This window comes from Symphalangus syndactylus, chromosome 8 (assembly GCF_028878055.3).
Source record: "Symphalangus syndactylus isolate Jambi chromosome 8, NHGRI_mSymSyn1-v2.1_pri, whole genome shotgun sequence".
NCBI lineage: Eukaryota > Metazoa > Chordata > Mammalia > Primates > Hylobatidae > Symphalangus > Symphalangus syndactylus.
This window is the reverse complement of record NC_072430.2, coordinates 72486301-72510483: the sequence shown is the minus strand read 5'-3', so window position 1 is coordinate 72510483 and position 24183 is coordinate 72486301. Positions and strand designations below refer to the sequence as shown.

Genomic DNA, 24183 nt, shown 5'->3' with positions numbered 1-24183 from the left:
AGTGTGTTTAGTATGATTTTGGTTCTTTTGCATTTGCTGAGAATTGTTTTATGTTCAATTGTGTGATCAGTTTTAGAGTATGTGCCATGTGATGAGAACAAGGTATATTCTGTTGTTTTTGGGTGGAGAGTTCTCTAGCTGTCAGTCAGATCCATTTGGTCCAATGTTGTTTTCAGGTACTGAATATCTTTGTTAACTTTCTGCCTCAAAAATCAGTCTAATACTGTCAGTGGCATGTTGAAGTCTCCCACTATTATTGTGTGGGAATCTAAGTCTCTTTGTAGGTCTCTAAGAACTTGCTTTATGAATCTGTGTGCTCCTGTGTTGGGTGGATATATATTTAGGGTAGTTAGGTCTTCTTGTTGAATTGAACCCTTTATTGATTGATATGGTTTGATTCTGTGTCCCCACCCAAATCTCAGCTTGAATTGTAGTTCCCGCAATCCCCACATTCCATGGGAGGAACCCCGTGGGAGGTAATGGAATCTTGGGGGTGGTTTCCGCCATGCTGTTCTCATGATAGTGAGTGAGTTCTCATTAGATCTGATGGTTTTATAAGCATCTGGCATTTCCCCTGCTGGGACTCATTCTCACCCCTGCCACTCTGTGAAGAGGTGCCTTCTGCCATGATTGTAAGTTTCCTGAGGCCTCCCCAGCAATGCAGAACTGCGAGTCAATTAAACCTCTTTTCTTTATAAATTACCCAGTCTCAGGTATTTCTTCATAGCAGCATGAGAATGGACTAATACACTGATGTAATGCCCTTCTTTGTCTCTTTTTTGATCTTTGTTGGTTTAAAGTCTGTTTTGTCTAAAATTAGGATTGCAACCCCTGCTTTTTTCTGATTTCCATTTGCTTGGTAGATTTTTCTTCATTCCTTTATTTTGAGCCTATGGGTGTCACTGTGTGTGAGATGGGTCTCTTGAAGATAGCCTACCATCGGGTCTTGCTTTTTTGTCCAGCTTGTCACTCTGCCTTTTAAAATGGGGCATTTAGCTCATTTACATTTAGGGTTAGTATTGATATGTGTGGATTTGATCCTGTCATTGTGTTGTTAGCTGGTTATTATGTCAGCTTGTTTGTGTGGTTGCTTTATAGTGTCACTGGTCTGTGTATGTAGGAGTGCTTTTGTATTGGCTGGTAGTGGTCTTTCCTTTTCATATTTAGCGCTCCTTTCAAGATCTCTTGTAAGGCAGGTCTGGTAGTAATAAACTCCCTTAGCATTTGCTTATCTGAAAAGGATCCTATTTCTCCTTCACTGAGGAGGCTTAGTTTGACTGGATATGAAATTCTTGGTTTAAGATTTTTTTTTTTTAAGGATATTGTATATAGGTCCCCAATCTCTTCTGGCTTGTAGAGGTCTGCTGTTAGCCTGATGGGGTTCCCTTTGTAGAAGACCTGTTCTTTCTTTCTAGCTGCCTTTAACATTCTTTCTTTCATTTGGACCCTAGAAAATCTGACAATTATGTGTCTTGGGGATAGCATTTTTGTGTAGACTCTGCAAGGATTCTCTGTATTTCCTGAATTGGACTGTTGGCCTCTCTAGCAAGGCTGGAAAAGTTTTCATGGACAATATCCTGAGATACGTTTTCCAAGTTGTTTGCTTTCTTCCTGCACCTTTCAGGGGTGCCCGTGAGTCATACATTTGGCCCGTTTGCATAATCCTATATTTCTTGGACGTTTTGTTCATTCCTTTTCATCCTTTTTTCTTGATTTTTGTCTGACTGTCTTATTTCAGAAAGCCAGTCTTCAAGTTCTGAGATTCTTTCCTCAGCATGATCTGCTGTTAATACTTGTGATTGCATTGTGAAATTCTTTTAGTGTGTTTTTCAGCTCTATCAGATCAGTTAAGTTCTTTTTTATACTGGCTATTTTGTCTGTCAGCTCCCATATTGTTTTATTGTGATTCTTAGTTTCCTTGGATTGGGTTTTGCTGTTCTCCTGAATCTTGATAATCTTCATTCCTATCCACATTCTGAATTCTGTTTCTTGTCATTTCAGCCAACTCAGCCTGGTTGAGAACCCTTGTTGGAGAACTAGTGCGATCATTTGGAGGACATAAGACACTCTGACCATTCGAGCTGCCAGAGTTCTTGCGTTGGTTATTTCTTATCTCTGCACGTGGGTATTCCTTTAACTGTGGTGTAGATTGAGTACCAAAAATTGACTTCTTTTCTGGATATGTTCACAGGTCTGAGGCTTTGTGCAGGGTCATTATTTGTAGCTGGCTTATCTTTGGTTTCACAGAGGGGTAGGTTAGTGAGGTATTTTTGGTGTTGAAGCTTTGGGGTGTGATCCAGTAGGTGGCACTTAGGCGTAGTGGTCAGTTGGTAGGCTCTCGCTTAGTCCTGTGGCTCACCTATATTTCCTCACAGTTGCAGCCATGCTCCCTCTCAGTGCTCTGAAAGTGTGCCCTCCTCTCCCACTTGAGTGCTGCCTGTAGATTGTGGCTTGACACTCCCAGGCTTCCCACTGCAGCTCTGGGGTGTTCTTAGGGTTTATGTTTCCTCCCTAACTTGGAGGCATCAGAGGAATGAACTTTAGCAGTGGTTGTGGCTGAAAGTCTTTCACTTATCTCCTGGGGGCCCTACCCCAGAGAGATACAGGTCAGCAATCACTCAGTGCAGTCAGCCCTGAATGGGGGCTGTGGGCCCAAGCTGAGGGTGATAAGTGTGTGGGGTAGGGGAAGGTGAGGGGTAGGTAGGACCCATGGGAGATGGACTGGCCTCCTCTTCTTGGGTAGACTGCTGCTTGTTGGAGGTGTGGATAAGGTATTTAGGGTCTTTGCTCCTTCATTAGTCTCAGGGTAGCAAGGGCAGTTCCACTGCAGAGGCACTGGCAGAGGGGCTTTCATTTGCCCCTGAGGGCTTCACCTCTGAGGGATGTGGAGCCACTGTTACTGGGAATGTTCAGCCAGTGGGGTGGGGCAGCTGAACTGCTGGCATAAGCTTGGAGCTCCGCTTGGGGATTAGGGGTCAAGGGCTCGCTTGGAAGAGAAACTGGTCTCCTCTTCATATGGTTACTGTGGTGTGCTGTAAGCTCAGGTGTAGCCCTCAGGCTCTTTGTTTCTTCCCCAAACCAAAGGCAGCAGGGATAGAACTGCTGCTGTGGTCGTGGCAGAGGAGCTGTTGAATGCCTCTGGGGTTCTCTCCCCAGGGAAAACCCTGAGCCACTTCCAATGGGTATAATCAGCTGTGGGTGGGGCAACTGTTCTGCAGTCATGAGCTGGGGGCCCTGCCTAGTGAAGAATGGGGGCCCAGGGTTCCCAGGGAAGAGGGCTGGACTCCTCTCTGTATTGTGGCTGTGGCGTGCTGGAGGTGCCAGTGTAGTGACTAGACCCTTTGTTCCTTCCCCAGCCCAAGGGCTGTTAGGGTTGTACCACTTCAACTGCAATAGTGGAGGGGTTGTGGGTTGACTCTGGGATTTCCTCCTTGGAGAAATGCTGGGCTGCCTTTGTGATTGAAGTGGTCAGGCAGGAGTAGGTTGGTTGTGCTGGAGTCCCAGGTCGTGTGGCCCTGCTCAGTGAGGAGAAGTGAGGACTGGGACCTGGGTGGAGAACAGCCCAGCCACTTTTCTGCAAGGTGGGTGCTCTGTGCTGGGGGTTTTGACCAGCCTCTGGTCCCCACAGACTCTCCTGGGCCTGAAGACAGTAAGGATAAAGGCTGCAAGACAGCAAAGATGGCAACCCACTGTTCCCACTGGGAGCTCTGTCTCAGGGAGTTTCAGAGCTGCTACTGGCTTGATAGCCCCAGTGGGGGGTGGCTGGAAAGCCAGGCCAGGAGGACCCACCCAGTGAGGAGTTATGGGATTGGGACCCACATAACAAATAGTCCAGCCACTTTTCTGTAGGGCTGCTATAATATGCTCAGGGTCCATTCCAGTCCCTAGTCACCTCATATTTTTTTAGTATCTGAAGGTATTAATAGTGAAGCCTGCAAAACAACAAAGATGGTGACCCACGCCTCCCTCTGGGAGCTCTGTCCCATGGAGGTTTGGAATTGCTGCCAGCTGGAAAACACCTGAAGGGGTGGATGTAGACCTCGGTCAGGAGTTTCAGCCAGAGAAGAGAAATGGGATCCAGGACCTGCATGAAAAAGCAGCCTGGCCATCTCTCCGTAGAGCTGCTGTGCTGTGCCAGGGGACTGCTCCAGTCCCTACTCATCTTGGACTTCCCAGAGCCAGATGGCAACAACAGCTAAGGCCGTAAGACAGCAAATATGGTGGCCTGCCATCCCTCTGGGAGCTCCATCTCAGGAAGATGAAATGCTGCTGCCATGGCTGGCTAGAGTTCCAAGCCAGTGGGTCTTACCCTGTGAAGTGCCATGAAAGTAGGGCCTGCACACCATTGCTGCTCAGTCCCCTAGATTCAGCCCCTTTCCTAGAGATATGTACAGGGGTCTAGCCTTCTTCTTTTTTTTTTTTTTTAGATGAAGTCTCACTCTTGTGCCCCAGATTGGAGTGCAATGGCACGATCTCAGCTCACTGAAACCTGTCTCCCAGTTTCAAGCGATTCTCCTGCCTCAGCCTCCCGAGTAGCTGGGATTATAGGTGCCTGCTACCACGCCCGGCTAATTTTTGTATTTTTAGTAGAGACGGGGTTTCACCGTGTTGGCCAGGCTGGTCTCGATCTCCTGACTTCAGGTGGTCCGCCTGCCTTGGCCTCCCAAAGTGCTGGGATTACAGGCATGAGCCACCGCACCCGGCCGGGTCTAGCCTTCTTGGCCAGAGTTGCAGCTGCTTTTGTTTGAGAAGCCCAGATATCTAAAGCTCCTGGGGCTCCATGTGTGCCTGAGTGGCTGCTCTGCTGGGACTCCACGTAGCTCTGAGTGTCACACCACAGGCCCTGGCGGAGTGAGTTCACAAGGGGATCTCCTGACCTGAGGTTTGCAAAGGTCTTTGAGAGAAGCATGAGTCCCCAGGATTGCTCACTCGCTTACTCACCACTTCCCTGGGTTGGGGAGGCTCCCCTTGCTCCATGTTGCTCCCAGGTGGACAGTTGTCCTGCCTTGCTTTTCTCCATCCTCCCTGGGTCCAGTTGTTTTCTTGACGAGTCCTAATGCACGTACTTGGATGTTTCAGTTGAAGATGCCGTATTTACTTGCTCCTTCTTTTCTCCCAGTGGGAGCAACATCAACTAGCTGCCTCTAGTCAGCCATCTTGGCTAGCCCCACTTCAAAGCTATTTTTAAAAAAATAAATCAGAAATAACATTATTTATTTATCTAAATTAATGATATACCAAAATGATACAATCATGAATGTTTTGCACCTAACAACATAGCCTCTAAATACAAAAAGCAAAAACAGAACAGAACTTGAGGGAGAAATTTATAGTCCGAAGTCATTGGAAGATTTTAATATTTTTCTGTCTGAAATGGACTTGTTAAAAATTTGGTAGTGTAGAACATTTCATCTTTCAATTAAGAAGATATACCTTTACCTATTTTATATGTATAATTGCATATACCTATATCAGCACTTAGTAGAGAGACTATGTATTAAACCACAAATTTCAGAATTAATATCACAAGACCCTCTCCTCATGTTGCTATTCTGTCAGAGGCAAGCATACTGTTTGCTTACTCTTTTTAGTAAATCCAAGTGTTTTTTTCAAGTTTGGCTGCTCTGCTAGAATCTCCTCTCTCTTTTGCAATAGGTTAGGTCCCAAGGCCATGGTGTTCCTATCCAGGAGCCCCTGCAGCTATTTTCTGCTAAGGTCCTACAGAAGGGGCTCCCCAACCCCTGGGCCACAGACTGGTATTGTAGAACCAGGCTACACAGCAGGAGGTGAATGGTGGGTAAGTGAGCAAAGCTTCATCTGTATTTACAGCCATTCCACATCACCTGCATTACTGCCTGAGCTCTGCCTTCTGTCAGATCAGTGGCGGCATTAGATTGTCATAGGAGCTGGAACACTATTGCGAACTGTGCAATGCAAGGGATCTAGGTTGCATGCACCTTGTGAGAATCTAATTAATGCCTGATGATCTGAGGTGGAAGAGTTTCATCCTGAAACTATCCCGCCACTTCCCTCCCTTTACCCTAGTCTATGGAAAAATTGTCTTCCACAAAACCAGTCCCTGGTGTCAAAAACACTGGGGACTGCTGTCCTACAGCTCCCCGGACTTTGTAGTCTCCACAACTCCTGTCCTACTCAATTACTTACTAGTGATAAGGGTAAATTTTTATTCCTTCCAGAGAAATCTACTGCAGCAGATATAAACTACAATTCTTTATCAATAGGTCATCATTGATTACTAATGGATTATCCTGGTATTATTTCCCTACAAAGAATTTTTGACTAGTACAATTTTATCTTCAGGTTTCACTTTGTCCTTTTTTCTATCTCTTCCAGTCTCAGAAATTCCCCATCCTCACTTTGGGAGAGGGGTTAATTTGATCTGTCAGTAATATTTTAATTCAAACTCATCTTCTTGATCTTTCTCAGTTTTCTATAGCTATTATTTTTGTTACCTGCTGGTCATTCCCCTCAAATAAAAAACAGTAAACTTTTTAGAGCAGTTATTCAAACTATTCCAAGGGGTCCTTGTGAGTTACACAGGGACTTTTTCATGTCCCACCTATGAGGAAGAAAAAAAATTGAAAGAGGCTCCTATTTCTGTTATTTTGCATAGAGGGACTCCCTCTCCTTTTATTTGAGGAAACATATGGCTTCTCAAAAATCTGAAAAATACTGCCTTTTTAAAAAACCATAACCCTCACAAAATTTTAGTATTTCTTAATTAATCATGTGGAAAATTACCAGCAAAAAACTCTTAGATTTACATAGAAGTTAAAATCTAAAGAATGGTGTATAATTGGTTCCAAAAAACCATAGAAAGAACTTCTATTTTTAAAAAACAAATTCATGGCTATTGCCCTTGGATCATACTTTATGAATCACTGTCTTAGAAGACAAAAGCAAAATTCTGAGGTGACAGCTAAGAAGAAAGGGATCCAGTTGCTTGGACAACTGAAGTCTTGTATTTTAGATGTCATGATGTCAAAAGATATCCTTATTTTATGTATTTAAGGAATAACATTTTTCATTCCTCTCACAGCTGGAGACCAAACTCCTTTCAAAACGGGTCTCTCACTGTGTATCTACAACTCTCATCATAGAGACCCTTCTTAAAAGGTGTTTGGTTTCCAACTGTGAGAGCAAATGCCTGGGGTCTGTGGATGAGGGAGGCATAGGAAAGAAGCTCTATGTATACCCTCCTCCCTGGGATAGCACAGTGAGAGCACATGTGGATATGAAGGGCAGGCAGCCAAGGAAAGCAGCCAGTGAGATTCCTTGAGCAACAGTGATCCCAAACAATGGTTCTTAAACAGTAGGCTGCCTTGCCCAAGGTTCACAGGAGAAGCTTGTTATATGTGCAGATTCTAGGCCCCAACCCACAGAAAATTTGATCCAATAGGTCTATAGCTTGGCCCCAAAGTCTGGTGATTCTGACTGAGAGAGGAGGTCTCTGAACCTCACTCTGAGAAACACTAAACCATGGGGTACTTGCAGGAGCAGACAGATCTTCCTGAGCCACATGTTTATGCATATCTCTTCCTAGCTTGCTGGACTTGTCCTTGTCCTGGGAAATCAGCCTGTGAGTAGGATGGTCATCCTGGACATGCTCTTCCCTCCAGAAGACCTATCTGTGGTTAACAGTTTCCAGAAATCTGGGTTACTACCTGGTGATAATCTAACACCAGAGCATTCTCTCCTTCAAAGTTGCTTCAGATGTCCTTCAGTGAACCATGTAATTCCAGCAAAGCGCCTGGCTTGATGTCAGAGCTGTTGCTGTGGGGGTCAGAACACAACTCTTCCATAGAAACACAGCAAAGACAAAGCCAGACTCACTGTATTCATAGGCTCAGTCTGGGGATTAGAGCCTGCCACTGACTTTAGTCTCTCATGTCGTCAGAGGTGTGAGGCACAGCTGATCTTGTGCTGCCAGGAGCCACCCCAGAGCCATCTTTTCCCCTGGCAGCCCAGCAGCTCACCACTGGGGAGGAGGATGTGTTCACTGATTAAAGTTTAAAAGGCAGGTGAGGAAGTAGGACTAATTAGCCCCATGAAGGCCCATTAAAGTGTTTGAAAAGTTACTAGCATCTCTGAGCGTCTACCCATTAGGAAACAAGTGGCTGGGAAACAGGGAATGAGGGGACTAGATCCACACGGATCCCTGCAAATATGCTGCTCATTCGCCCCAAAACACTACTCCACCTTCACTCTAAACTTAAGTCTTACGTGATTATCTGTATTTCCTCGACACTGGAAAACCAGGTTTTTCTTTCTTCTATGCCAGTTACCCAATGTACATTTGTGTTGTACGTTAGAGCTGAGGACCTTCCTGCCCTTCAAGATTATAGCAAAGTTAGAGGCATAATATGTGGTTCCCAAATATTTGAGAATTTTCTAGGTATCTTTCTGTTATTGATTTCTAATTTAAAAGAATATGGTCAGAGAATACATTTTGTATGACTTGATACTTCTGAATTTATTGAGACTTACTTTAAGGCCCAGAATAGGGCCTATCTTGGTGAATGTTCTATGTCCACTTGAAAGGAATATATATTCTGTTTTGTTGAGTGGAGTGTTCTATCTGTAACTGCCAATTTGGTCAAGTTGGTTGGTATTGTTGTTCGAGTCTTTCTAATCTGCTGTTAATCTCATCCAGTGTATGTTTTCATATCAGACATTGTAGGTTTCATCTACAGAAGTTTGTTTTCAGTCTCTTTTTATATCTTCTTGTCTTTACTTATTTTTCGTACATATGGAATACAATTATAATAACTTTTTTAATGTGCTTCTGTACTAACTCTAACATCTATGTCATGTCTGGGTCAGTTTCAGTTGGTTGACTATTTTTCTTTTCATGGGTCATGTTTTCCTGCCTCTTTACAAATCTAAATAATCTTTTTTCAGATACTAGAGATTGTGAATTTTATCTTGTTGGGTGGTGGATATTTTTTTTTTATTAATTTTTTTTGCATACAAAAACAATAAACATTTTCTAAAAATACATACAAACAAAAAGATGCGTATCAAACATATTAGGAAGGTTGCACATGGGAAGTCAGGGAATAGAAATGGGGGTGGGAGTTAAAATAAAAGAGAGAGGGACTTTATATGGATCAGTGATAATAACTCAATCCTCTATTGGACAAAGAAGAGGGAGAAGGAAGAGGAAGAAAAAGAAAGTGGGATAAAGGATCAGAAAGGGAGGAAAATAGAAAAAATTAGAGTATGACTCCAGGGTAGACCTGTTTTGTTGTCCTTGAGTTGGTTGGTTGGTTTGTCTGTTGTATTCTTCATGTTTCGCCAAGTTGGCCAGACTGGTCTCGAACTCCTAGCCCGAAGTGATCAACCCGCCTCGCCCCCCAGAGTGCCGGGACCACAGGCGTGAGCCACCACGTCCAGCCCCCACATTGCTTCTGGCCTCCGTGGTAGACCTCCCAGACGGAGCGGCCAGGCAGAGGAGCTCCTCACTTCTACCCAGACACGGGGCGGCCGGGCAGAGGGGCTCCTCACTTCTTCCCGGACGGGGCAGCTGGGCAGAGACGCTCCTCACTTCCTCCCGGACGGGGCGGCCGGGCAGAGGCGCTCCTCACTTCCCAGACGATGGGCGGCCGGGCAGAGGCGCTCCTCACCTCCCAGACGATGGGTGGCCGGGCAGAGGCACTCCTCACTTCCCAGATGGGGCAGCCGGGCAGAGGCGCTCCTCACTTTCCAGACGATGGGTGGCCGGGCAGAGGCGCTCCTCACCTCCCAGACGATGGGTGGCCGGGCAGAGGCGCTCCTCACCTCCCAGACGATGGGTGGCCGGGCAGAGGCGCTCCTCACCTCCCAGACGGGGCGGCTGGGCAGAGGCGCTCCTCACTTCTTCCCGACGGGGCGGCTGGGCAGAGGCGCTCCTCACTTCTTCCCGGACGGGGCGGCCGGGCAGAGGCGCTCCTCACTTCTTCCCGGACGGGGCGGCCGGGCAGAGGCGCTCCTCACTTCCCAGACGGTGGGTGGCCGGGCAGAGGCGCTCCTCACTTCCCAGACGATGGGTGGCCGGGCAGAGGCGCTCCTCACTTCTTCCCGGATGGGGCGGCTGGGCAGAGGCGCTCCTCACTTCTTCCTGGATGGGGCGCCCGGGCAGAGGCGCTCCTCATTTCTTCCCGGACGGGGTGGCCGGGCAGAGGCGCTCCTCACTTCTTCCCGGACGGGGCGGCCGGGCAGAGGCGCTCCTCACTTCTTCCCGGACGGGGCAGCCGGGCAGAGGCGCTCCTCACTTCCTCCCGGACGGGGCGGCCGGGCAGAGGCGCTCCTCACCTCCCAGACGATGGGAGGCCGGGCAGAGGCGCTCCTCACTTCCCCGACGATGGGTGGCTGGGCAGAGGCGCTCCTCACTTCCCAGACGATGGGTGGCCAGGCAGAGGCGCTCTTCACTTCCCAGACGATGGGTGGCCGGGCAGAGGCGCTCTTCACTTCCCAGACGATGGGTGGCCGGGCAGAGGCGCTCCTCACTTCCCAGACGGGGCGGCCGGGCAGAGGCGCTCCTCACTTCCCAGACGGTGGGTGGCCGGGCAGAGGCGCTCCTCACTTCCCAGACGGTGGGTGTCCGGGCAGAGGCGCTCCTCACTTCCCAGACGGTGGGTAGCCGGGCAGAGGCGCTCCTCACTTCCCAGACGGTGGGTGGCCAGGCAGAGGCGCTCCTCACTTCCCAGACGGTGGGTGGCCAGGCAGAGGCGCTCCTCACTTCCCAGACGGTGGGTGGCCGGGCAGAGGCGCTCCTCACTTCCCAGACGGTGGGTGACCGGGCAGAGGCGCTCCTCACTTCCCAGACAGTGGGTGGCCGGGCAGAGGCGCTCCTCACTTCCCAGACGGGGCGGCCGGGCAGAGGCGCTCCTCACTTCCCAGACGATGGGTGGCCAGGCAGAGGCGCTCCTCACTTCTTCCCGGATGGGGTGGCCGGGCAGAGGCGCTCCTCACTTCTTCCCGGATGGGGCGGCCGGGCAGAGGCGCTCCTCACTTCTTCCCGGATGGGGCGGCCGGGCAGAGGCGCTCCTCACTTCTTCACGGACGGGGGCTGCCGGGCAGAGGCGCTCCTCATTTATTCCCGGACGGGGCGGCCGGGCAGAGGCGCTCCTCACTTCCCAGACGGTGGGTGGCTGGGCAGAGGCGCTCCTCACTTCCCAGACGATGGGTGGCCGGGCAGAGGCGCTCCTCACTTCTTCCCGGATGGGGCGGCCGGGCAGAGGCGCTCCTCACTTCTTCCCGGATGGGGCGGCCGGGCAGAGGCGCTCCTCATTTCTTCCCGGACGGGGCGGCCGGGCAGAGGCGCTCCTCACTTCTTCCCGGACGGGGCGGCCGGGCAGAGGCGCTCCTCATTTCTTCCCGGACGGGGCGGCCGGGCAGAGGCGCTCCTCACTTCTTCCCGGATGGGGCGGCCGGGCAGAGGCACTCCTCATTTCTTCCCGGACGGGGCGGCCGGGCAGAGGCGCTCCTCACTTCCCAGACGGGGCGGCCGGGCAGAGGCGCTCCTCACTTCTTCCCGGACGGGGCGGCCGGGCAGAGGCGCTCCTCATTTCTTCCCGGACGGGGCGGCCGGGCAGAGGCGCTCCTCACTTCTTCCCGGACGGGGCGGCCGGGCAGAGGCGCTCCTCACTTCTTCCCGGACGGAGTGGCCGGGCAGAGGCGCTGCTCACTTCCCAGACGGGGCGGCCGGGCAGAGGCACTCCTCACTTCCCAGACGGGGCGGCCGGGCAGAGGCGCTCCTCACTTCCCAGACGGTGGGTGGCTGGGCAGAGGCGCTCCTCACTTCCCAGACGATGGGTGGCCGGGCAGAGGCGCTCCTCACTTCTTCCTGGATGGGGCGGCCGGGCAGAGGCGCTCCTCACTTCTTCCCGGATGGGGCGGCTGGGCAGAGGCGCTCCTCACTTCCCAGACGGGGCGGCCGGGCAGAGGCGCTCCTCACTTCTTCCCGGACGGGGCGGCCGGGCAGAGGCGCTCCTCACTTCTTCCCGGACGGGGCGGCCGGGCAGAGGCGCTCCTCACTTCCTCCCGGACGGGGCGGCCGGGCAGAGGCGCTCCTCACCTCCCAGACGATGGGAGGCTGGGCAGAGGCGCTCCTCACTTCCCAGACGGTGGGTGGTCGGGCAGAGGCGCTCCTCACTTCCCAGACGGTGGGTGGCCGGGCAGAGGCGCTCCTCACTTCCCAGACGGTGGGTGGCCGGGCAGAGGCGCTCCTCACTTCCCAGACGGTGGGTGGCCGGGCAGAGGCGCTCCTCACTTCCCAGACGGTGGGTGGCCGGGCAGAGGCGCTCCTCACTTCCCAGACGGTCGGTGGCCGGGCAGAGGTGCTCCTCACTTTCCAGACGGTGGGTGGCCGGGCAGAGGCGCTCCTCACTTCCCAGACGGGGCGGCCGGGCAGAGGCGCTCCTCACTTCCCAGACGGGGCGGCCGGGCAGAGGCGCTCCCCACCTTCCAGATGGGGCGGCGGCCGGGTAGGGGCTGCAATCCCAGCACCCTGGCAGGCCAAGGCAGGTGGCCGGGGGGTAGAGGCTGCCGCGAGGCCAGACCACGCCACCGCACTCCAGCCCGGGCAACACCGAGCACTGGGTGAGCGAGACTCCGTCTGTAGTCCCAGTACCTCGGGAGGCTGAGGCGGGCAGAGCACTCGGCGTCAGGAGCTGGCGACCAGCGTGGCCAAGATGGCGAACGTGTGCCTGCATCCAAAGGAGAAAAGGCAGGCAGCGGTGGCGCGCGCCGGCAGTCCCAGGCAGGCCGCGGCGCGGGCAGCAGCAAGCCGAGTAGATTGTAGCCTGGGCCAGAGAGGGAAAGAAGGAAAGAAAGAAAGAAAGAAAGAAAGAAAGAAAGAAAGAAAGAAAGAAAGAAAGAAAGAAAGAAAGAAAGAAAGAAAGAAAGAAAGAAAGAAAGAAAGAAAGAAAGAAAGAAAGGGAGGAAGGGAGGAAGGGAGGAAGGGCGGGTGGTGGATATTTTTATAGTCTTATAAGGATCTTTGGTTCTGGGATGCAGTTAAAGTTATTTGGCAACAGTCTGAGCCTCTTGGTCTTGCTTTCGTGATTTGTTAGGCAGGTCCACAGCAGGGTCAATCTAGGGCTAATTATTCTCCAATACTGAGGAAAAAACTTCCGGAATACCCAAAGCCCCATGAGCTATGAGCTTTTCCTGTTCAGCTGGTAGAACTGGCACTGGAATTGGCCCTCTGTAAGCACTGGGCAGTGTTCCCTCCAGTATTTTCAGGTTGTTCCTTCCCTGTCCTTGGGAAGTTTCTCCATATGATGTACTCATCACTACTCTTTTTTTTTAAAACAAAAATTTTTTCATTTAAAAAAGTATTTAGAACACATAAAACAAGGCAACATTTCTCCTTTTTTCTCATCTCTGGTGTGGGATCTGTTGGTGACTCCTCCACTGTTGCGCTGTTGCTTTCTGAGCCAGTGTTACTATCACTGGTTCCTTCCTCTGCCATACTGTCGATCCCCTCCTGCCCACTCTCTTTGTCTTAAGGAGTAGATGTGCCTCCTTCACTGTTCTGTTGGCTCTCTGTCATTTCTTCAAGGTGTGTCTCCTCTGTCGCCATTGGACTGTTCTCGTCGTCTTTCTTCTCCTCACCTTAATTGGCCGCGTGCTCTTCCTCAGGAACGGTGCTGCTCTGACTGCGCTTAGCTTGGTCTGCCACCTCCCTCTCCCTTTCCTCCTGCCTTTTGTGGGCCTGTTCCTCTGCCCGTGCAATCTCAGCTGCAATTTTCTCCATTTCCACTTCTACCTTCAGACTACACAACCTTTTAAGTTATTGCTAAATGAATCTGTGCTTTCCAGGAATTTCCTCCTCTTCTGGTATCGTTCCTCTATTTGAAGAAGTTCAGCTTCTAGTTTTTGCGGATGAACCATTAAGGACTGGACCTGTCGTTTGAGGACCTGCATTCCAGCTGTTGTGACAACTGACTGAACGTCTGGCACCACACTGTCACTAAGGATTTCACTGATGAGGCTGTGGTTTCTCTGGAAACAGGCAGTGGCTGTATGCTTCATTGAAACGCCATCATCACGATCACCTGGATCTTCATCACGCTGAATGCTCATGTAAGGTTCTCCTTTCTCTATGCAAGACTGTCTCTGTCGACTTTCTTTCTCTAAAGCAGCTTCTGCACAACTCTTTTTTTTTTTTTTTTTTTTTTGAGACGGAGTCTCGCTCTGTCACCCAGGATGGAGTGCAGTGGCGTGATCTTGGCTCACTGCAAGCTCCACCTCCCGGGTTCACGCCATTCTCCTGCCTCAGCCTCCCGAGTAGGTGGGACTACTGGAGCCTGCCACCACGCCTGGCTAATTTTTTCTATTTTTAGTAGAGACAGGGTTTCACCGTGTTAGCCAGGATGGTCTCCATCTCCTGACCTCATGATCCGCCCGCCTCGGCCTCCCAAAGTGCTGAGATTACAGGTGTGAGCCACCACGCCTGGGCCTGCACAACTTTTTGCATTTATGTAAGCAAGGTACACGGGGGAATTATGATAGGACTTCATAGATTCATTGTACTCTATCTTTTCTCCTTTGTATTCGTTTAAATATTCTTGTTTTTCTTCATCAGTGAGATCTTGCCACATGCCACCAATAATCTTGCCAATCTCCCACAACTTTAGGTCAGGGTTGGAAGCCTTGACTTGGTCCCAGACCTTTCGGCTGTACCTCATGTAGGGCATCAGCAGCTTTCTGATGGTTTTGGAATCATAATGCCAGAGGATGCCATGACCCGGCTGTTGGTGCCTGGGTTCCCTCCCAGCCTGTAGTTGTTGTAGGTGAGATGACTGTATGAATTGTATCCCACAAACCCTGATGTGCTGGGCCTTTGTGTTGCAGGAGCTGGGGTGGGAGGTGGGGCATAAGATGGTCTTTTTGACATTTTAGAAGATTAAATTCTCAGTTCCTGAGAATGAATCTGAGACCCTGCAGGCAGAAAAAGCGCCCGCAGCTCTGGCTTCGCTTCCCTTTGTCCTCTCATCACTACTCTTATGAATACTTGAGAGACGGCCCTCTGGGGTTCTCCGTCTATGGAAATTTCTCTGTCTAGTACTCTGTCATAGGAACATTGGCCCATAGGTCTTTCTAAAGTCCCAGTTCCTTCTCAAGTCAGAGTGTCCTCCAGGATCCTTCTCAGTCCACCCTCTCTGCCCTGTGGTCTGGAAACTCTCCAAAGGCAGTAAGCTGGGGCAACTGTTGTGTTCACCTCATTTGTTTCCCACCTCTTGGGGTCATTGTTTTTCATTGCTTCATGTCTGATGTCTTTACTGTTTTATGTATTTTTTTTTTTTGAGACGGAGTCTCGCTCTGTCGCCCAGGCTGGAGTGCTGTGGCACAATCTCGGCTCACTGCAAGCTCCGCCTTCCGGGTTCACGCCATTCTCCTGCCTCAGCCTCTCCGAGTAGCTGGGACTACAGGCGCCCGCCACCACGCCCGGCTAATTTTTTTGTATTTTTAGTAGAGACGGGGTTTCACCGTGTTAGCCAGGATGGTCTCGATCTCCTGACCTCGTGATCCGCCCGCCTCGGCCTCCCAAAGTGCTAGGATTACAAGCGTGAGCCACCGCGCCCGGCTGTTTTATGTATTTTTAAGTTATTTTCTTTTTAATTTTTGATGTGGTTTTAAGTAGGGGGGTAAATTTGATCCCCACAACTCCATCTTGGCCAGAAGTTAAAGCTTCCCGTGGGTAAATTCGATTATAAGATTTTCGCTAATTTGGAGACTTACCATGTGGTCTGGCTATCTGTTGGTTTCTGTTTTTGCCTATCATGTCTTCATTCAGCACTGTGCAGATCTAACAGGAAATCTAATACCTTCTTTGCTACACACACATACCTCTTACACAAAGCATTCATGTTGAGAATCTATCAAAGATTTTTGTGGGTGATAAAAGAGAGGTTTATATTGAATTTATTCACATATCGCCAAATTGCTTTTACGGCTTTATTGTACTTAAAATTCTCTTTGGCTATCTGACACCTAGGATAGCTCTCTGAATTTCACCCAGAAGTCAGAAGTATGTATATCTCGGCTCACTGCAATCTCTGCCTCCCGGGTTTATGCCATTCTCCTGCCTCAGCCTCCTGAGTAGCTGGGACTATAGGCGCCCACCACCACACCCGGCTAATTTTGTATTTTTAGTAGAGATGGGGTTTCACCTTGTTGCCCAGGACTGTCTCGATCTCCTGACCTCGTGATCCACCGGCCTCAGCCTCCCAAAGTGCTGGGATTACAGGCATGAGTCACCGCGCCCTGCCTGATGGTTGTAAGCTTTCTACATTGTTAAATAAAATACATCACAGTAAGCTTTTTAAAATATTTAATAATTGTAGTTCAATTAATTTTTTCATATATGGCATGTTGCCTTCATTCAATTGAACTATAAAGTTCATTGCAACGCATATTATGTTCTGTTCTTTTTGCACAGCAGAGTTTATTAGGCTGATGCAAAAGCCATTGCAGTTTTTGTTATTACTTTTAATGGCAAAAACCGCTAGTACTTTTGCACCAACCATAAATTTGTTTGATACATCAACAAATTAAAAATAAATAAATGGGCCAATTGAAAATATACAGGTTTTTTTTTGTCTTTATTTTACTTCATTTTTTTGAGACAGGGTGTGGTTCTGTTGCTCAGGCTGGAGTGCAGTGGCACAACCTTAGCTCACTACAATCTCTGCCTCCCAGGCTCAAGCAATCCTCCCACCTCAGCCTCTGGGGTAGCTGGGACTACAGGCTGGGGCTACAGGCTAATTTTTTTTTTAAATTTTTTTGTAGAGACAGGGTCTTGCTATGTTGCCCAGGCTGGTCTCAAATTCCTGGGCTCAAACGATCCACCTTCCTCAGCCTCCCAAAGTCCTGGTATTATAGCCATGAGCCACTGTGCCTGGCTTAGATTTAGACTAAATAAATTTAAGAGTTAAGCAGGGTTTCTGGACCCATGGTCAATATGCAAAAATCAGTTGTACCTCTATATAGCAGCAATAAACAGTTATAAAATATCTAAAAAAGATATTATAATAGAATAAATGTATCAAATACTGATAAATTATGAAATATGGGTGAGACCTCTTATTTTTAAAATATAAAACATTATTGAGAGAAAGTAAAGACGATCTTTTTTTTTTTTTTGAGAGGGAGTCTCTCTCTGTCGCCCAGGCTGCAGTGCAGTGGCGTGATCTAGGCTCACTGCAAGCTCCGCCTCCCGGGTTCGCGTCATTCTCCTGCCTCAGCCTCCCGAGTAGCTGGGACTACAGGTGCCCACCACCACGCCCGGCTAATGTTTTGTATTTTTAGTAGAGACGTGATTTCACCGTGTTAGCCAGGATGGTCTCGATCTCCTGACCTCGTGATCCACCCGCCTCAGCCTCCCAAAGTGCTGGGATTACAGGGGTGAGCCACTGCACCCGGCAAGAAGATCTTATGTGTAGAGAAATATACAATGTTCAAGAATTGGAAAACTAAATTCTTATAAAAAGATATCAATTCTCTCCAAACTGATAAAGTATATACAGATTTAGTGCAATCCCAATTAAAATCACAATAGTTTTTTTTATGGAACCTTACAATCTGAGTTTACAATTCATATAGAAATGCAAATGCAAACAATAACCTAAATGCTTTGAAAAATAAGGTGGGAGAACATAGTCTACTGGCTTGGATTTATGATAAAGCTGCAGTAATTAAAACAATGTGGTTTTGGTGCAAGGATGGATAAAGAGACCAATAAAACCAGAAATTCACACAACACACCCAACACAAAAATCTCTTCAAAATGTATACAAAATGTAAATATAGGTTCACAGTAGATCTAAGTGAGAAAGGCAAACAATACAACTATCAGAAAATAATATACAAAAATAACTTCATGTCTTTGAGACAGGAAAACATTTCTAAAACAGTTCATAAATATTACAAATCATAAGGCAATGACTAAATTTGACTGTATCAACATTTAAACCTCAATTTATTAAAAGACATTTTAAAAGCAAAGAAAGACAAGCCAAAGGGTGGGAGAAAACATTTGCACACATATAACCAAGAAATGATAAGCATCCAGAATATATGAACCAAACAGAAAAAGATAAATAACCTAGTGAAAAAAATAGACTAGAGGAACAGGCACTTCACAAAGAATTCAAATTGTCATTAAATCCATAAAAAGATATCTCATTTATTAGTAATCAAGAAAACGCTCATAACTCACACACCCACCAGTAGGATCCAACTATATATTCAGACTCAGACTGAATTATACTACCCACTCACCAATAGGATCCAACTATATATCATTCACCTGAGTAGCAATAGCAAGGATTTGAATCAACTGGAAGTTTCAAACCTGTATCGTGTAAGTTTGTATAAGCACTTTGGAGCAGCTTGGCATTAGCTGCTTTAGTTGAAAATAGGCATATATTGGCCAGGCGTGGTGGCTCACGCCTGTAATCCCAGCACTTTGGGAGGCTGAGGTGGGCGGATCATGAGGTTAGGAGATCGAGACCATCCTGGCTAACACGGTGAAACCCCGTCTCTACTAAAAATACAAAAAAATTAGCCAGGCATGGTGGTGGGCGCCTGTAGTCCCAGCTACTCGGGAGGCTGAGGCAGGAGAATGGGGTGAACCCGGAAGGCGGAGATTGCAGTGAGCCGAGATCGCGCCACTGCACTCCAGCCTGGGTGACAGAGCGAGACTCCGTTTCAAAAAAAAAAAAAGAAAGAAAGAAAATAGGCATATATTATGATCTAACAGCTTTGCTTGTGATATTCACCCAACAGCTATATGTGACCATGTACATAAGGGGACATGTAGAAGAATGTTCAGATAAGCCATTTTATTTTATTTTATTTTTTATTTTTTGAGGCAGAGTTTCGCTCTTGTTGCCCAGGCTGGAGTGCAGTGGCACGATCTCAGCTCACTGCAACCTCTGCCTCCCAGATTCAAGCGATTCTCCTGCCTCAACCTCCCGGGTAGCTGGGACTATAGGCACTTGACACCACGCCCAGCTAAGTTTTATATTTTTTTTACTAGAGACGGGGGTTTCACCATGTTGGCCAGGATGGTCTCGATGTCTTGAACTCACGATCCGCCCGCCTCGGCCTCCCAGAGTGCTGGGATTACAGCTGTGAGCCACGGCGCCCAGCCAACTCTATTTATTATAACCAAACAATGGAAACAGACTAAATGTCTATTTACAACAGGATGGATAATTAATTATGTGACATTCATTCATTAGAATACCATACAGCAATGAAAGTGAACAAATTATAGCTAACCACAGCATTAAGTGTGTTATGTGAACAAAGCCAGACGCTAAAAGATACATATGATTCCAATTATACAAAGTTCTTAGATTAGGTGGAAAAAGGATTCGAAAAGTAAAGAATTACCATAAAACTCAAGGAAATGACTACTTTTGGGGAGAAGCAGGTGACTCCAACTGGTAAAGGGCACAAGGGGAGCTACTGGGATGCTGAGAATGTTCCATTTCTGGAACTGGGTACTCATTGCATGCAAGGGTGTTCACTAAGGTAAACATTTATGTTTTATGCATTTTTTTTCTAAATGGGTGCTTTATTTGGCAATGAAAAAAATTTAAAAATACTTCTTGCAAACTTTAGTTTATGAACTGAGATTCATGTGAAATGCTAAGTATCTGATAAAGCATAAATTCTGGGTCTATTTCTTACTAATACCTAGAACTCTTTGAGAGAAAAAACATACACATGTTACCTAGAGTAAGAAATGAATGCGGCTGTCTACATGTCACTGAGCTGTATAAAGACACTGTTGTGTATTAGAGTTCTCCAAAGAAACAGAACCAGTATATACATACATATATATAACTATTTATATCTATATATCAATATATACACACACACATATATACACATATATAGTCACGCATTGCTTAACAACAGAGATACATTCTAATAAAAACATTGTTGTGTGATATCTTTTTTTTTTTTTTTTTTGAGATGGAGTCTCATTCTGTCACCCAGGCTCCCAGGCTGGAGCAGCACGATCTCTGTTCACTGCAATCTCCGCTTCCTGGGTTCAAGCGATTCTCCTGCCTCAGCCTCCTGAGTAGCTGGGATTACAGGTGTGCACCACCACGCCTGGCTAATTTTTGTATTTTTAGTAGAGACAGGGTTTTGCATGTTGTTCAGGCTGGTCTCGAACTCCTGACCTCAGATGATCTGACTACTTCAGCCTCCCAAAGTGCTATTACAGGCACGAGCCGCCGTGCCTGGGCCTGTATGTGAGGTCTGTCATTGACCAAAACATCAGTATTTGGGTTATAACTATATATATAGAGAGAGAGCAAGGGGGCTGGGTGGGGGCAGGAGAGAGAGAGAGATTTATTATTAGGAATTGAATCACATGATTATGAAGTCTCACAATCTGCTATCTGGAAGCTAGAGACTCAGTAAACCCGGCAGTATAATTCAGTCTGAATCTGAAGGCTTGAAAACCAGGAGGGCTAGAAGTGTAAATCCCAGTCAGACAGCAGAAGATGAGATGAGATGTCCCAACTAACTCAGGCAGGCAGGTAGCAAAAGGGGTGAATTCCTCCTTCCTTTGCCTTTTGTTCTATTTAGGCCCTCAACAAATTGGATGGTGCCCACTCACATTGAGGAGAGCAATCTACCTTACTGGTCTGCTGATTCAAAGGATAATCTTGAAACACTCTCACAGACACACCCACAAATAATGTTTAATCTGGGCACCCCCAGGCCCAGTTGACACATATAATTAATCATTATACCCTAGTAATAGATACAAACAATATTAGCCCCTCCACAGATATGAAATGAATATGTTTTAGCATTTAATTATTTATTTATTTATTTATTTATTTATTTATTTATTTATTTATTTATTGAGATGGAGTCTCGCTCTGTTGCCCAGGCTGGAGTGCAATGGCATAATCTCAGCTCACTGCAAGCTCCGCCTCCCGGGTTCACACCATTCTCCTGCCTAGCCTCCCGAGTAGCTGGGACTACAGGCACCTGCCACCATGCCCGGCTAATTTTTTTGTAGTTTTAGTAGAGACGAGGTTTCACCGTGTTAGCCAGGATGGTCTCGATCTCCTGACCTCGTGATCCACCCGCCTCAGCCTCCCAAAGTGCTAGGATTACAGGGAGCTTTTATTTTTAATTGTGGTTTATCTTTGTTATTAATTTTTAAAATTAAAATTAATCTGTTCTTAAAATTTTCTCTAAAGTTGATAACATTGACATATAAGATACAGCCTAAATTCCTGAGGGCTGCCTTCTCATTCATCTCGTCTCTTGGTACCTTTCTCAGAGTTTATGCTCCAGAAACACTGATCTATTTGTATTATTTCCCAAAATACACTGTATTTCCTCAAGCCTTTTTTCTTTGCATCATATTGTACTCTTTGCCTGTAACATTTTCCTTTGAAAATTTCTACACATTCTTCAAGTTTGCTGCTGAAATGCTACCTTCCTGTGAAGGCATCCTTTTGCTAAGCATCCATACTCCTAACAACTTTGTGCATACTTCTATTAAAGGAATTATCTAAATTTCCAATAAGTATAAGATAATTCCTCTCCTTCTCCACTAGAGGGCAGAGACAGCTTTTTCCCCCATTTTTATTTCTAGCGACATGAGGGACTTACAATAACTAGCCAAGTTACTGTATTTGTTGAGTTAATTAAGATGACTCTTAATCCATGACGCATTCTAGCTCCCTTCCCAGGGTTGTAATTATTGCACTGGTGGCAGTAAATCAGCTTTCTATAAGTTGTGCAATTTGGGGTTTAAAAATATCTCTAGGCCAACCCCTCCTTTCAGTAACAACGCATCCTCCAGTAACTGCAGGAACTTGTGAAGAATCAGAACACACCTGCGACTGCTAAGATGGCAAGTGAACTCAGGTTGCTGGCTCCTTCTTCTGAAATCAGTCCTGCAGTAAATATAAAGTAAGAGGTAAACATAGACTCCAGGAATTAACCATCATTACCACTACCTCTGTAAGAAACCCCAGGGAAAACTAGAGACTGTCTTGCACTAAAAGTGTGTGAGAAGGAGTGGGAGAAGATGGGAGTGGGAAGAGCAGGGGAAGGTAGGGGAGACTGTGGTCTGGGCAGAGGGTAGCAGTGAGAGTGAAGAAAGGCTTCTTAAAATTCTGCTTCCCCCTTTCTGCAGGTTTGCTTTGGAACAGTTGTTGCCTTTGGCTTCACAGTAAAACTAGTGGCAACATCCTAGACCACTGTGGATGGTATCTATGGAGGCTGTGTTAAGGAGCTCCAGTATGTTGCTTCTAAGAACTGCATAATACTCAATTATTTTATCTGCTGCATCCCACTATATACTTTACCAATGCCATACACAGTTTGTCTCCAAATTCCTTGGCAGTATTCCTGCAAACTTTCTCTTTTTTTTTTTTTTTTTTTTTTTAGACAGAGTCTTGCTCTGTTGCCCAGGCTGGAGTGCAGTGGCACGATTATGACTCACCTGTAGCTTCACCCCTCTGGGCTCAAAAGATCCTCCCACCTCAGCCTCCCAAGTAGCTGGGACTACAGGCACACATCACCATGCCTAAGTTTTTAAAAATTTTTTGTAGAGATGGGGGTCTGACTATGTTGCCTAGGCTGGTCTTGAAATACTCCTAGACTCAAGTGATCCTCCTGCCTTGGCCTCCCTAAGTGTTGGGATTACAGGTGTGAGCCACCACACACAGCCTTATTTCTTTTTCTGCTTAAATTAGCCAGTTAATGTCTGTTTTTTGTAACTATTAACCCTGACCTTTAGTGGAAACAAAACTGGAAGAAAGAAAAATATTAGGAGGTTATTAAAATAAACCAGACAAGACACAGTGATGATGCGGGCAAGAACATTTGAGGTATAAGAGTTGTTGGGCTAGGGATATATTTTGGACATAAAGAGGACAGGAAAGGGAGGAAAATAAAGTAACCAAGCATGAGTCCTAGGTTTTGGCCACAGCAACTGTAATGAATGGTGGTGTCATTTATTGAGACCGGACCTAATAAAGTAGAATTTTTATTTTTATTTTATTTTATTTATTTATTTATTTATTTATTTATTTATTTATTATTTATTTATTTATTTTAGGATGGGAATGTAAAGTTCTGTTTTGGAGGCGGGTGTGGTAGCTCATGCTTGTAATCCTAGCACTTTGGGAGGTCAAGGTGGGTGGATCACCTGAGGTCAGGAGCTCAAGACCAGCCTGGCCAACATGGTGAAACCCCATCTCCACTAAAAACACAAAAATTAGCTGGGCATAGTGTTGCACACCTGTAATCCCAGCTACTCGGGAAGCTGAGGCAGGAGAATTGCTTGAACCTGGGAGGCAGAGGTTGCAGTGAGCTGAGATCACACCACTGCATTCCAGCCTGGGTGACAGAGTAAGACTCCATCTCAAAAAAAAAAAAAAAGGTCTGTTTTGGTCATGCTATGTTTCTGAAGACCCCTATAAGACACCCAAGTGGAGATAACATATGTATCTGGGATTCAGTACAGAAGTCTGGACCTGCAAACTTATAAAATCAGTAGCATAAGGGAGTATTTAACATCATGGGCCTGGATGAGATCATTAGGGAAATAGTGTACATAAAAAAGAGGACCAAGAAATGAAGCCAGAGGCAATTGATATTTAAATTGGGAAGACAAGGAGGATCCAACAAAGAAGACTAAGAAGCAGCAGCCAATGAAGTACGAAGAAACCAGAAGGATGTGGAGTCTCTGATAACAGATGAAAGCATTCTTTCAAAAAGTCTGGTGAGGTCAAGTATATCACATGTCACTGAGAGTTCTATGAGATGAGAACAGAAAATTTAACATGAAATATAGGGAAATGGAGGTAATCAATAAAAATATTTTTAGGACAGTGGTGTGGAAAAAATCCGGGGATTTATTTCCTTTGTCACTCCCTGACCCCAACTTTCTCCTTTTTCCTGCCTGGAACTAAGATAAAAAGAAGACTGAAGTTAGAATTGCCATATTGGGTAAAGAGGTGACCTTAAGGATGGAAGTTTTGCACTAAAGATGACACAGCAGGAAGACAGAAGGAGCCTGGGTCCCTAGTGACTATATGGAACTATAATATCTACTTCTGGACTTCTTTCATATAGAGGAAAACAAACCTTATCTTATATATGCTACTTTAATTTGGG

At 46.9% G+C, this 24183-nt stretch overlaps 1 protein-coding gene and 1 pseudogene across 1 annotated transcript in view; one reads left to right on the top strand and one right to left on the bottom strand.

The window, feature by feature from the left end:
- The window catches only part of ZNF219 (zinc finger protein 219), an 85738-nt gene that overhangs the window by 17942 nt on the left and 43613 nt on the right, over positions 1–24183 (top strand). The window lies entirely within an intron of this gene.
- LOC129488767 (SWI/SNF-related matrix-associated actin-dependent regulator of chromatin subfamily E member 1-like) lies at positions 2568–14925 on the bottom strand (annotated as a pseudogene).